General features: G+C 36.6%; 1 protein-coding gene and 1 non-coding gene across 6 annotated transcripts in view; both read left to right on the forward strand.

Moving 5' to 3' along the window:
- Positions 1-13,910, forward strand: part of Tanc2 (tetratricopeptide repeat, ankyrin repeat and coiled-coil containing 2) — a 280,297-nt gene that overhangs the window by 52,598 nt on the left and 213,789 nt on the right. The window lies entirely within an intron of this gene.
- LOC122103628 lies at positions 10,092-10,202 on the forward strand. The gene has a single exon (XR_006146802.1). It is a non-coding gene; the product is annotated as a U6 spliceosomal RNA (small nuclear RNA).

The raw sequence follows: 13,910 nt of genomic DNA on the forward strand, positions 1-13,910 counted from the left end.
TATTGAAAACATACTTTTAGTGTATTCTATTAAAATCTGAAGATCCTAATGTTTAAAAAGTAATAAGTCAACTTCATTTATAGGATCTGCGGTAAGGAAAATTACTGTGAGCAGGATGAGTATTTAAGTTGAGGGAATAAATTACATTGAAAGGAAATGGAGAAACATCAAAATGTAAAGCATATTTAAAGAGAAATATTTATGGGTATAGTCTGGTATCTTGTAGGTTCTGTTTCTATGATTATTTTCCAAATTATCTGATATGCTAATAGAGTCAGGCTGAAGGCAGCTGGCTGTGTTACAGGTTGAAAACAAAATGGCTGGCAAGGATTAGTACTGTAAATTTGTGAAAGAGAGGTGGATGTAATTATATCATTTGTTGAAGGAGAGTGGTGCAAAGTAAACTGATGAAGGAATGACTTGTATGTGGTGTTTCTGACAGCAAATGAATATTGGTTTATTTAAAAAATGAGTAAGTACTCTGTTGCTGCATAAAAACAAGAGGTTTTACAAATACTAATACTAAATAAATACAAAAAATAATAAAAGGAGTAATTCATTTTTGACTAAGTGATAAGCTCTTGTTTAGTATTTATTTAGCTGACATTGACTTTGTGTCATTCTAAAACCTAGTTTCTGAAGGTATTACTTACGAATTCTTCAGACTGATAATGTAGTTAAGGTTAAAGGAAATTAAAGGAGAGGGATTATTGAGAGTTAACTTTTTGAAGGCTTTGTTTTATGAATATTTTATTAATCTACATTAAAGTTGGAAGAAATAGAATAAGGAAAATTTAGCTATAAGTACAAATATAGTTTATAAAGTGACAGCACCCATATATTTATATTTTAGGAAAGCTTGAGTTTGATAAACCAAGTAAACCAATGTTTGATTGTCCAAAGATTAAATGACATTAAAATCATTAACAAGCTTGGTTAAATTGAGAAATAGCTCAATAAGTTGAAACTGCACATTAGTTTAAATGTCTGTCTCTCATAGTAGACTGGGTATGTACTTTAAGAGGGAAAAACATTTGTTTTCATTACTTCTCTAGCATACTTTACAAGTCCCCAGTATTGAGTGGCTTCTCAGTAATTGGTAATATCAAACACAAAAACACATCTTTTAAAACATACATAATTATACTTTTTATAATCTCATGGAATAAATTTTGTTAATTTACCATTTAATAAGTGACAATAAGTCTGAAAGATGTTAAGTGACTTGACCAAAGTCATAGACTAGACCCAGTCTTCGTACCAGTTTCTGCTCTTTTTCTTCATTTCATCCTCTTGTAACTGAAGATTAAGAGGTGTTAATATTTACCTCTGTCCTTAGTCCTCAGAGGCATGCATTGATGTATATTCTTGTAAAAACTGGAGAACAGAGCCAATGGAGTTGCTATACTTTTCAAAATGGCTCTGGGCTTGGGGGTTGTATGGCTCAGTGGTAAGAACACCTGCCTACAAGTGCCAGACCCTGAGTTTCATCCAAAAAAAAGTGGTGTTTTCTTGTTTTTATTTTTACTTTTGTTGTGGTCATTAGGCTTGAACTCAGGGCCTGGGCACTGTCCCTTAGCTCTTTTGTTCAAGGCTAGTGTTCTATCACTTTGAGCCACAGCACTACTTCTGGTTTCCTGGTGGTTAATTGGAGATAAAGAGGCCATCACAGACTTTCCTACCCAGGTTGGCTTTGCACCACAATTCTCAAATCTCAGCCTTTGGAATTGCTAGGATTACTGTCCTGAGCCACCAGTGCCTAGCCAAAAAAAAAAAGTTTTAACTGCAATTTTTATTCTGAAATATTTTTTCAATCTTTTGGCTATAATAGAAAATTATCACCATCGGGGTTGGGAAGGTGGCTCAGTGGTAGAGCGCTTGCCTTGCATGCCTGAGGCCCTGGGTTCAATTCCTCAGCACCACATAAGTAAAAAGAAAAAAGCCGGAAGTGGCACTGTGGCTCAAGTGGTAAAACGCTAGCCTTGAGCTAAAGAGCTGAGGGACAGCGCCCAGGCCCAGAGTTCAGGCCCCACGACCGGACCCCCCCCCCCCCAAAAAAAGAAAATTATCACCATCAACTAATGTATATGCACAGTTCTAAAAGCTGTTTAAAAGCTCATAACAAGTATACATAGGAAGTATATGTGGAACATTAGTCAAGCTTTGTTTATTTTCCAATATGGCTACATATCTAATAACTCATTAAATTTGGTTGATTAAAACTTCTGAATATTCTGAATTTTGTCTTCCCTCTTCATTCTCGCTTCATTACTTTAGCATTTCATCTTAGTTCACTTAAATTATTGTGTCTCCAGTTTCAGTACTCTCTAGTCCATTTTGGTATAAGAATGAATTTTGTAAAATGTGAGTTTGAGTTTTATAAAATACAAATTCTTACAGCTTTCAAATTAAAACTCAGCCTAGTTCTGACCAGTTTTCATTTTTATAACTAACCACGTTCTAATGAACATACAGACATAGAAAATATACACTCACAAATACAAATATAGAATTTGATTTTAAAACCTTGATGTTTGAATCTCCATTTTCAGAGTTCAGAAATCTATGGTAAGTGTGTCTATGAACACCTTTTGGTGTAGTATTGTGTCTCAAAATTTACTGAGTGGCATAATGTTCTGTGTTATTCAGCAACTTTTTCCCTATTGGTATATGCAGGCTAGATAGTTTCTTTTTTGATAATGTTTAATTTTGTGTGTGTGCCGTCCTGGGGCTTGAACTCAAGGCACTATCCCTGAGCTTTTCTGTTCAAGTCTAGTGCTCTAGCACTTGAGCTACAGCTCTACTTTTGATTTTTTGGTGGTTATTTGGAGATGAGAGTCATACAGACTTTCCCACTGGGGTTGTCTTTGAACTGCAATCCTCAGGTCTCAGCTTCCTGAGTAGTCAGTATTTCATGCATTAGCCATTGATACCTGGCTGCACTATTTAATTTTATGAACTCATTTCTTTCATCCATTTTCCTCTTAATAGAAATTTTGTTTTTGCCAATTTTTATTGTTGGTGTTAGTAATGTTTATGTAATTACAGATAATTTTGCACACTGGAGAATTTCTGGGGTCTATGCTCAGAAGTGAAGTTGGCAAGATATAGGTTATTTGTATTTTCACTTCTAGATAATTTCTCATTATTGTCATTGAACCAGTTTTTGTTCTTAGAAGTATTTGAGAGTTCCTGTCTTGGCATATCTTTTCGAATTTTCAGATTGTCAGATCTCTTTTTTTCCCTATTTGATAAGTAAAAAGTGGTATCATACTGATTTATTTTCCTCATTTCTAGTGAGACAGAACATTTTTTCATGTATTTATTGGAATTTATAATTTCTTTGTTTAATAATAACCTCATAAACTTTACGCTTTGGATATTGATTCATAGAAATTATATATATATATATTTTTTCTTCTTGACATAGTTTAGGAAGCTTATGGGACAAATTTAGCCTACTACCTGTTTTTGTACAATCTATGAGCTAAGAATATTTTTTTACATTTATTTTACATGATTCAGAAAAAATGAAAGAGATTAAAGTGTCATTTTCATTATAATTTGTAGATTTTATGAAATTCAAATTTCAGTGCTCATAAATAGTTATATTGGAATATAGGCATACTCATTTATGCACATATTATATTTGCTTGTTTTTTAATTACAATGGCAGAATTCGTTGAGTAGTTGTGATAGTGATCATTTAGTCTGTAAGACCTAAAATGTTTACCTCTTCTGTAGTTTATAAACCTGTGGTCTAGATTAGTCCTTGGTCTATGATATTTATTTCAGAGATAGTTTCTCAGTTCCTATTCACTGTCTTAAAATTGTCGTTTGGGACTTAGAACCCAGAATTCTGTGAAGGTTCAAATTTGAGTTTATTCAGTTTTATCATTTTTTTAACCATGTGTGATATTTCAAAATCTTTCCTTATTTGAAATCTATAAAAATATTTCTCTAATATACTTGTAAGATTTCTGTTTTCATTCTGATTTTTAAAATGCATTTGAATTTGTTTATTCCGCTGGGAAGTTGGCTCAGTGGTAGAGCGCTTGCCTTGCATGCCTGAGGCCCTGGGTTCGATTCCTCAGCACCACATAAGCAAAAAGAAAAAACCCGGAAGTGGCACTGTGACGCAAGTGGTAGAGCACTAGCCTTGAGCTGAAGAGCTGAGGGACAGTGTCCAGACCCAGAGTTCAGGCCCCACGACCGGACCCAAAAAAAGAAAAAGGAATTTGTTTATTCCCCCTCCCCGCCTCCCTCTCTCGCTTTCTTCTTCTTCTTTTTTTGTTGGTCATGGCGCTTGGGCCTGGGAGTTATCCCTCAGCTCTTCAGCTCAAGGCAAGCGCTCTACCACTTGAATTACAGCACTACTTCTGGTTCTCTGGTGGTTTATTGGAAAGAAGAGTCTCACGGAGTTTCCTTCCTAGACTGGCTTTGAGCCATGATCCTCAGATCTCCTAAGTAGCTAGGATTACAGGCACCAGAAGTAGTGCTGTAACTCAGTGCCAGCACCCTTGGCCCCCCACCCCCTTTTTTGCAAGAAAATCACTGGAGTCAAGAATACCTGTGCTAGTGTGACCTCTCCTTTTTTTCCCCCTTTTATTCTATTTGGGCCCTACCATGTGGGATTGTGTTATAAGACACTTATCTCCAATTAACCAGCACAAACCAAAGTGGAGGTGTGGTTCAAGTGCCTTGAGTGAAAAAGCTAAGGGATAGTGCCCAGGTCCTGTGTTCAGACCCTGTCCTCTAACGACAACAACAACACATCTCTGCTATAATTAAGAGAATAAATATTTATCTCATAAGCCTTTATTGAAAATTGAACGATATAAATTTATATAAATATATATAAATTTATGACACATAGTAAGGGCCAAATAGATACCTATTTTCATGAATGTTGCTGCAGCCTGAAAAAGCTAAAGCTTCACTTACCCTTTTCACTTCATGAAAGGTATTTGTGTAAGTCAGGTGTTAGTGGCTCATACCTGCAATCCTACATTCTTCGGAGGCTGAGATCTGAGGATCACCATTTGAAGCCAGCTGGGGCAGGGAAATCACTCTTATTTCCAGTATACTATCAAAAAAGCCAGAAGTAGAGCTGTAGCTCAAGTGATAGAGCATTAGCCTTGAGCAAAAGAAGCTCAAAGACAGCAACCAGGTCCTGAGTTCAAGCCCCAGGACTGGCACCAAAGAAAAGAAAAGAAAGGAGAAGAAAAGAAATGTATGTGTGTACAGACACATATACATACTCACTTAGTTTCATGCTTGTCAGTACATGTACTTTAATGTGATGTGATGAGAATAGCAGTTTGCCTCTGTGTTCTCTCTTCCAGTAACTTATAATCTTCATTGTCATCATGAGAATACCAGAAAAGTCCTAGTTGAGGGCAATCTGCAAAATACCTGATTAGTGTTCCATAAAACTATCAAGGTCACCATAAGAAAGTCTAAACAACTTATATTTAGGAGCCTTAGAGGACATGGTGACTATAATACGGTATCCTAGGAATTCAAAAAGGCATTAGGTTAAAAACGAACTCTCCCACGGTATAACCCCTGTTGTCACTGTATTTGATTCCAGTCCCTGTATCTTACATATACATTTTCATAATTTGGGGAGGGGAATGGAAATAACAAAATGCTTATTAAATAGGGATACAGGTGACCCATTGTAACAATGAGATATACAAAACACTATGTTGAAAATGAACTTTACAACCTGCAGAGGGAGGGGGAGTGTATTTGTGGAGGTGGGAGGTTAGGGATGGTAGGGGAAAAACAAAGGAGTAAGTAATAATGCTCGATAGGAAATGTACTCATTACCTTACTCATGTAACTGTAACTGCTCTGTACAGTATTTTTACAATAAAAATATTAAAAAACTAAGGAACTCTCAGTAATATGTAGACCTTAGGTAATAATAATGCATTTAGATTGATTCATTAGTTGTAACAACTAATTATAATAAGATAGGATAGGATACTGAGTGTGGAGTTTGGGAGATTCCTCTTGTATTGTAAATATACAACTACTCTAAAATAAAATAAAATTTTATTTAAAATGTGCAAGTATGTACACATACATACTTATAATCACCTTTTATTTTTTAACAAAGTTCACACTTCCAGTTTCATTCAGTATTGGGCTTGTCATTTTTTCATATTCATTGTGCACCTAGTCAATTTTTAAAATACTGATACTATTACTAGTGATTGTTGTATTTACAGTTAGCAAGTTACTTTATTATTATGTTGTTAGTTATCATTATTGATGTATAGCTACATCATGAAAATCAAAATATTCTCTGATTAGTAGAATTTTTCTTGAGTTACAGATCAGAAGACTATTGATGGAATATTTGGGAAGCCTTAGGCAAATACAAATTAACTAATGAGAAATTAACAACTATGAGAAAGTGGTTTAAATTTTTAAAATTAAAAACAGTTTAAGGTCTATAAGAACCTGTGATCTTCACTTCTTTTATACTCTGGCAATTTATGAAAATATTTTAGGTATATATTTTAAAAGAATTAGCAATGATACAGATGACATTATGTATATTGTATATAGTATACACACTCTCTTTTCTCTTTATAGTAAAAGATAATAGATATTTTCCCTTTTTTTCTTTTTGGCTATAGTGGAGTTGGGAGGGAGTGTGTTGACATCCTCAGTTCTAGGCTGTCGTTTTGCTTGGGTTGGTCTTGATGTTCTGTTCTCCCAATCTCTGTCTCCTGAGTAGCTAGGATTGTGGATATTAGTCCTTGGAGCCTGGCCGTAGATATTTTCTTAAGAACTAAGGAAGTTTTAAGGTCTGGGCTTAACAAAGAAAATCCTAGTGAAGAACAAAAATTATTGTTAGTGGTGTGGAGGATAAGTCCATAGTGCTTAGGATCATGCTGCCTATGCATGGTTAATTTGTTGACTGTTCCCTACACTTTTTTCTTTTTGGTCAATCTTGGGGCTTGAACTCTGGATCTGAGTGCTATCCTTCAGCTCTTCAGCTCAAGGAGAGCACTCTACCACTTGAGCCACAGCGCAACTTCCAGTTCACCAACGCTGGACTCTCTACACTTTTTTTTTTTTTGGGTCCGGTCGTGGGGCCTGAACTCTGGGCCTGGGCGCTGTCCCTCAGCTCTTCAGCTCAAGGCTAGTGCTCTACCACTTGAGCCACAGCGCCACTTCCGGCTTTTTTCTTATGTGGTGCTGAGGAATCGAACCCAGGGCCTCGAGCATGCAAGGCAAGCGCTCTACTACTGAGCCACCTTCCCAGCCCATCTCTACACTTTTATTAACATAATTTGTTGTACAAGGAGGCTTCATTTTGCATGTGCATATTTGCACACAATGTATCTTGATCAGACTCACCCTCTCTTATTACAGTTCTTCATTTCTCTTCCTCCCTCCCATACCAATTTCAACAATGTCATTTACTTTTTGTTCACCCTCCCCCTCTCAGTAGTATGTCACCTTACATAGGACCTGTTCCACATTCCTGTCATGCTTTTGTGTGTGTATGCTAACTCTTCAAAGTTGTTTCACCATGGTATTTCACATGCCCATATACAATATTTGAATCAGATTGATTCCTGGATTTACTCTCATATTTGGGAAAAGTGAGAGTAAACTCACCCAACTGAGTTGGGTTTTGATATCTTCCTTTACAGATGTAGTGTATTTTGGTGCTATTCATTACCCTCTCCAATTCCCTTAAACAGTCCCACAATTATAAACATGTCCTCTCCCCTTTTCTACATACATTTGCACACATATCTAGGATCCTGTGTGTTTACATACTTGTTTGTCTTTTAGTTCTAGCGTCCACATAAGGCAGAAATCATGTTTTCTTATTGTAGTTTGTATAAGAAAGCTAGGTTCTTTAAGCTGTATTCCAGACCACATCAAAACCACTAGCTTTTACTACATGAATGTAATTACTTTAGAGCTGGCCCTTGAAAAGATTAATTCAGCAGATTTTTAAAAGAAGAATACCCACTGCATGCAAGATAAAAAAAAAAGATGAAAATGGCTTCCAAAGGCACATCTCAAACATCTGTCAGTGCAGTGCATCTTACAATCATATAAATAACTGATAATCAGTGTAGCAATGCTATAATATAGATATTTATAATAGAATCATGAAAGAAGAAATAATTATTCCTGGTATAGGTAATCTGAAATTATGTATAGAAAAGAGGAAATGGTATTTAAGAATATTTTTGTGAATATGATGATTCTACATGAAGATTCCACTTAATATATACTTTGTGCTATTTGTATTTGCATTGTTTTATGTATATTACTTTATTATCACAACAAAATGGGTCAGCTTCACAGATGAAGAAATGGGGCCAGAGAATTCAGTTTTTCTAATCAAATAGTAATAGTTCAAAGATAGAGTCCAATCAGTCAAGCTGTATTAGACACCAAGCACCTTTTGACGGGGGGGGGGGGGGGGGGGGGGGGGGGGGGGGGGGTGAGGGGGGGGGCGGACGGGGTCGTGTCCCTGAGCCTCTTTGTGCTCAAAGCTAATGTTCTACCACTTGAGATATAGTTCTACCAAGCACCTTCAACATATATTGAGTACAATTTTATTATGGAGAGAATTACATTTTAGGTAGAAGAAACAACAGGAGTAAGTTGATAGAAGCTTTATAGTATTTTGATGCTGCCAGTATTACTTAGAATTTTTATGGCTCAAGTAATTGAAAATTTGAATTAGACTGCTTAGTCTAAGGGATTCAAAAGCCTTTCCTCTGTCAGTATTTTACACTTTATGCTTTGTGGGCCATGTTGTAGGGTAGTTTTCTTCAAGAATCTTGTTGTCTTCCATATCTCCAGACTATTTTTCATAATGTTAGCTTATTCTCTGTGGTTTATTTCTTTTACAACAAGACAGTTCGCATATCTAGGAGCCTTTTCAGTCTCTTTTCATGTCTAAGAAAATACAAGACCTTTTCCAGAAGCTTTTTCTAATTGACTGTCTTAAGCTTAATCCTATCAGTTTCACCCCCACCACTCCACAGAAAGAAGCCTGCTAAATCAGATTGGCTAAACTTAATTGGTTAATTCTCAATCTTCATTTTACTTAACCTATTGACATTTGACATTTGATCTTCTCCCTTTCTTTATGTGACTTCTGTATTTTTCTGGTTTTGCTCTTATTCCGAAGTGGCACTTGTTCATTTCATCTCTGTTAGTTCTTCCTTATGCTTACAGCCTTCTGTACGTTGGACTCAGCCCCAAGGCTAGTCCTCTGATCTCTTTAAGTCTCTGTGTCTCCATCTATACTGCCTTCTTGAGGATCTCTTATAGTTTCATTGTCTTAAGAGTAATTTATTTCCTGACTTTATTTTTTATGTTTTTTGCCAGCGTAAGGGTAACTTAGGATCTCACAGTTGCTCAGCTTGCATTCTTGCCACTTGAGCCACACTTCCAGCCTGGCATTTGGCTGGCTGTTTTTGGAGGTGGAGTCTCAAGGACTTTGCTGCTTAAGCTGACTTTGGACTACAGTCGTTTTCTGGATCTGTCTCCTGAGTATCTAGGATATAATCTAAAATAACACACAAAATATTGACATGTAAATTGCATGTGCAACTGATATATAAAGTACCAAGAAAACAAACATCAGTTTATAAAGGAAAAACACATTAATAGATGCCAGCACCAATATTACTCATTGAAATTACTCAGACAAAAATTTTAATAAAGCTATTATAAAAATACCTCATTAAGTAATCATGTAAATAATTTTGAAATGCATGGAAAAATAAAACATCTTAATGACGAAATAGGATATACAAAGAAGAGCCTAATGAGAATTTCAGAACTAATAAACGTAATAACCAAATAAAAATCATACTTGATTAGGTCACTAACAGAATGGAGTCGACAGAGGAATCAGTGATCTTGCAAACAGATAATAGAAATTATCCAGATCTAAACTAAGGCAAAAATAAGATTAAAGTAGAACCTCAGGGATTCTGTAGGACAAAAACAAAATGTTTAATATGCATGTCATTGGAATTCTAGAAGAAGAATAGAAACATTGGTGTGGAAACGGTATTTAAGGAAATGTGGTGCTCACCTTAACAGCACATACACTAAAATTGGAATGATACAGAGAAGTTAGCGTGATTCCTGTGCAAGGATGACATGCAAATCTGCAAAGCCTTCCATATTAAATTTTTAAAGACTAAACAGAAAATGAGTAAAGAAATATAACTGAAAACTTGTCAAATTTGGTAAAAGAATGTCAATGACTATCACAGAGGAGAAATACAAAGAAATGTGCAAACACTTAATCTGCTGAATACTAAAGACAAAGGAAAAAAAGTAGAAAGCAAACTAATAAAATAAAATATAATCCCTATTAAAAAAACAATCCTAGTAATTGCAAAGTGCTCATCAGAAGTGCAGATCAGAAGGTTGTGGCAAAAATAAGTAGAGGATGTAAACAGGAATATATAAATGTCAAATGGCCAGTAAACATGAACCCAGCCTTACTATTAATGAGGAAAGTGAATGAAACGAAAAGCAGATACCAATTTAGTTGAAAAGGCTTAAATAGTATTTGTGAAAGTGTGAAGAAATGGGAACATTTGCTTTTTATAAAAATAAAAATCAATGAAACTATTTTTGGGAGAAATTTGATTGCTCTTATTCTATTTTTATATTGTCTGATTGTGTGTGTGTGTGTGTGTGTGTGTTGGTATTGAAGCTTGAACTCAGGGTTTCAAGCTCTCCTGGCTGGTACTCTACTTCCTGAATCATCCCTCTGGTTCAGCTTTTCTATTGCTGGTAAAGTCTTTCAGACTTTCTCTACCTGGGCTGCCTTCAAACCACAATCATCAGGTCTCAGTCTCCTGAGTATCTAGGATTAGGCTACTGGTGCCCAGATTACATTGTATAATTAACAATTCCTCTTCTAGAGTTTGTACGTGTTTTCTAAGGAGTTTGTACAATAAGCTTTATTGCATATGGAGCTAATGCGTCTAAGACTGCAGTTTTTATTTCTTTGAATCATAAAGCTTTACTGTCTCACAATATGTTGCACACTTTCAGTCACCTTCCAATTGCTTTCTTGACCACAAAGAAGATTGTGTTACATGTATGACATGTAATTATGTAGTGAGGTCTTGCCATTTCTTCAGGGTGGTTTGGGAGAATTTTTGTATCTATTCCAAAGATTATCCACAAAGAGCCAAGAAAGGGGTCCTTCTTGGTGCCTATGCCACTGTTGAATTTTCAGTAGTTTCTAGAGTAAAGTAAGTGTTGTTTGCAGAGACTTCATTGAAAAATGAATTCTTACTGCTCTTACATTCGGGTTATTCAAGACATTGCTTTTTAGAGCTTGTGTTAATTGCCCTTCTAACTAATCTTCCTGCCTTTGTAGCAAGGGTCTAGGACAATGCTCTCTCTGTCGTTCCTTACCCCTCTTTCCTTGTCTCTCTTCTCTTCCCCTCCCGCCCCCCCCCCCTTGTCCTGTTCTCTCCTTGTCTTCTACCCCCTCATTCTTGGGTTTGAACTAAGGGCCTCATACTGGACCACTGAACTATACTAGCCTTTTTTTTTTTTTTGAAATTGGATCTTCTTTTTTGCCTAGATTCACTCCTGGACTGAGATCTTGCTATTTGTGCTTTCCATTGTAGCTAAAATAACCAGTGTGCATCACGTCACTTAGCTATTGGTTGAGATGGCGTCTTGTCTGTATGCTCAAACTGGCCTTGAGCTGCAGTTCTCATCCTCTTAGCCTTTCAAGTAACTAGCATTACAGGTGTGAGTCACCAGTACCTGCCATCATTGTAGTTTCTATCCCCAGTATACTTCTACCCTATTTCAAGGGCTATCTTTAGAATACAAATTATTCTAGGCAAACATGCTTAAAGATTTTTTTGAGCATTAAACAAGTAGATCAGGCTTGTTACTCATTGTTTCCAATGTAATTTCTAGGACAGCATATGGTGGTTAACCTTGTTCCAGACCATAAGTGAGTTAAAAATGTTTCCATTGCAAGTGGTTGATTTGGCAAGAGTAATTCATGTCACTGTAATGAACATTGATTTTTTTTTACTAAAAAAATGAAATGTATAGTTTTCATATTGTAAACATTTAGAGGGAACTAGCTCCTCCTCCTCCTCTTCTTCTTCTTCTTCTTCCTCTTCCTCCTCCTCCTCCCCCTCTTCCTCCTTCTTCTTCATCTTGCTAGAGAAGCATTTTGTTGATTTCTTTTTTTTTGGGGGGGGGGTCTGGTCGTGGGGCCTGCACTCTGGGCTCTGTCCCTCAGCTCTTCAGTCAAGGCTAGTGCTCTACCACTTGAGCCACAGCACCACTTCTGGCTTTTTTCTTTTTGTTTATGTGGTGTTGAGGAATCGAGCCCAGGGCCTCAGGCATGCAAGGCAAGCGCTCTACCACTGAGCCAACTTCCCAGCCCTTGTTGAATTTCTTATAGAGCATGAATACCTGTTTTTAGTGACAGATATCACGGAGAGTTGGAGAACCTTTGTATAATGTGAGCTTTAGTTGCCCAAGCACTGGTAGCACAAAATATCAAATCCTAAATTCTCTTCCTCATATATAGAGTTTTGCATAATGGTGACCATAGTAAGGAGCAATAATATAGATCTAGAGAGGAGGATTACAATGTTGGCAGTGTGTTTCAAAGTTCACCATGAAGCTTTTCAGTTTTTTTGGATTCTGTCTAATTCTTTGCTTAAAGAAGTTCTCAGTAACGTGTGTGTGCTTGTGCGTGTGTGTGTGTGTGTGTGTGTGTGTGTGTGGTTATGGGGCCTGAATTCTGGGCCTGGGTGCTGCCCCTCAGCTCTTCAGCTCAAGGCTAGCACTCTACCACTTGAGCCATAACACCACTTCCGGCCTTTTCTGCTTATGTGGTGCTGAGGAATTGAACGCAGGGCCTCATGCATGCAAGGCAAGCACTCTACCACTGAGCCACCTTCCCAGCCCTCTCAGTAACTTTTGTAGTAGAGTGAAAGTACCCATGTATCTTGGGGGAAGTATTTTTCTTCAGAGAGAAAGATCTTTTTATTTCATATTGGAAACAAAATAGGAAGGAATGGATTTAAATTTTAAGACAAAATCTTCATAACCTACTTTATTAGTCAAAATCCTCTTGTATACAGAAGAACTACTATAGTTACTGAATTGTAACTCTTTCAACACATTTTTTGGAAGAAAATGAAAGGGGGACCATATTAATATATTAAACTCAACAAATAGTAAGTTTGAATATTTTTAAAGAGATGCATTGAATCTGGTTTAAAATCCAGCTTCATCTTTTATTGTTTTTATTACTTAATTCCACTTAGCCACTATGGGTTTCAGTGTCCTCATCTGTGCCATGTCTTTATTTCAGAAACCTTTGATAAACTATATAAAATTTCTGGCAGATAGTAACCATCAATAATTTTTGGTTATCTTTCTCTCTGTCCTTTTTTCCTGTTTTAAAATTATTATCTCCAGGGGCTGGGAAGATGGCTCAGTGGTAGAGCGCTTGCCTTGCATGCCTGAGGTCCTGGGTTCGATTCCTCAGCACCACATAAGCAAAAAAAAGAAAAAAGCCGGAAGTGGCGCTGTGGCTCATGTGGTAGAGCACTAGCCTTGAGCTGAAGAGCTGAAGGACAGCACCCAGGCCCAGAGTTCAGGCCCTATGACTGGACCCAAAAAAAAAAAAAAAGAGAGAGAAAAAATTAAAATTATTATCTCCAAATAGTTGTATTAGGGGTTTCAATTTAACAAGTCCACTTATTTATATACATAATTGCATCTTGATCAGTCATCCTTTCTATCATTCTGTGGGACGTATCACCTCTCTGTCCATGTCTCCCAAGTTTCCTACCTCCATTTTCATATATTTACATTGGGTATTGTAACTTTTCTCT

Source organism: Dipodomys spectabilis, unplaced genomic scaffold (genome assembly GCF_019054845.1).
Source record: "Dipodomys spectabilis isolate Male_0828 unplaced genomic scaffold, ASM1905484v1 ptg000018l, whole genome shotgun sequence".
Taxonomy (NCBI): domain Eukaryota; kingdom Metazoa; phylum Chordata; class Mammalia; order Rodentia; family Heteromyidae; genus Dipodomys; species Dipodomys spectabilis.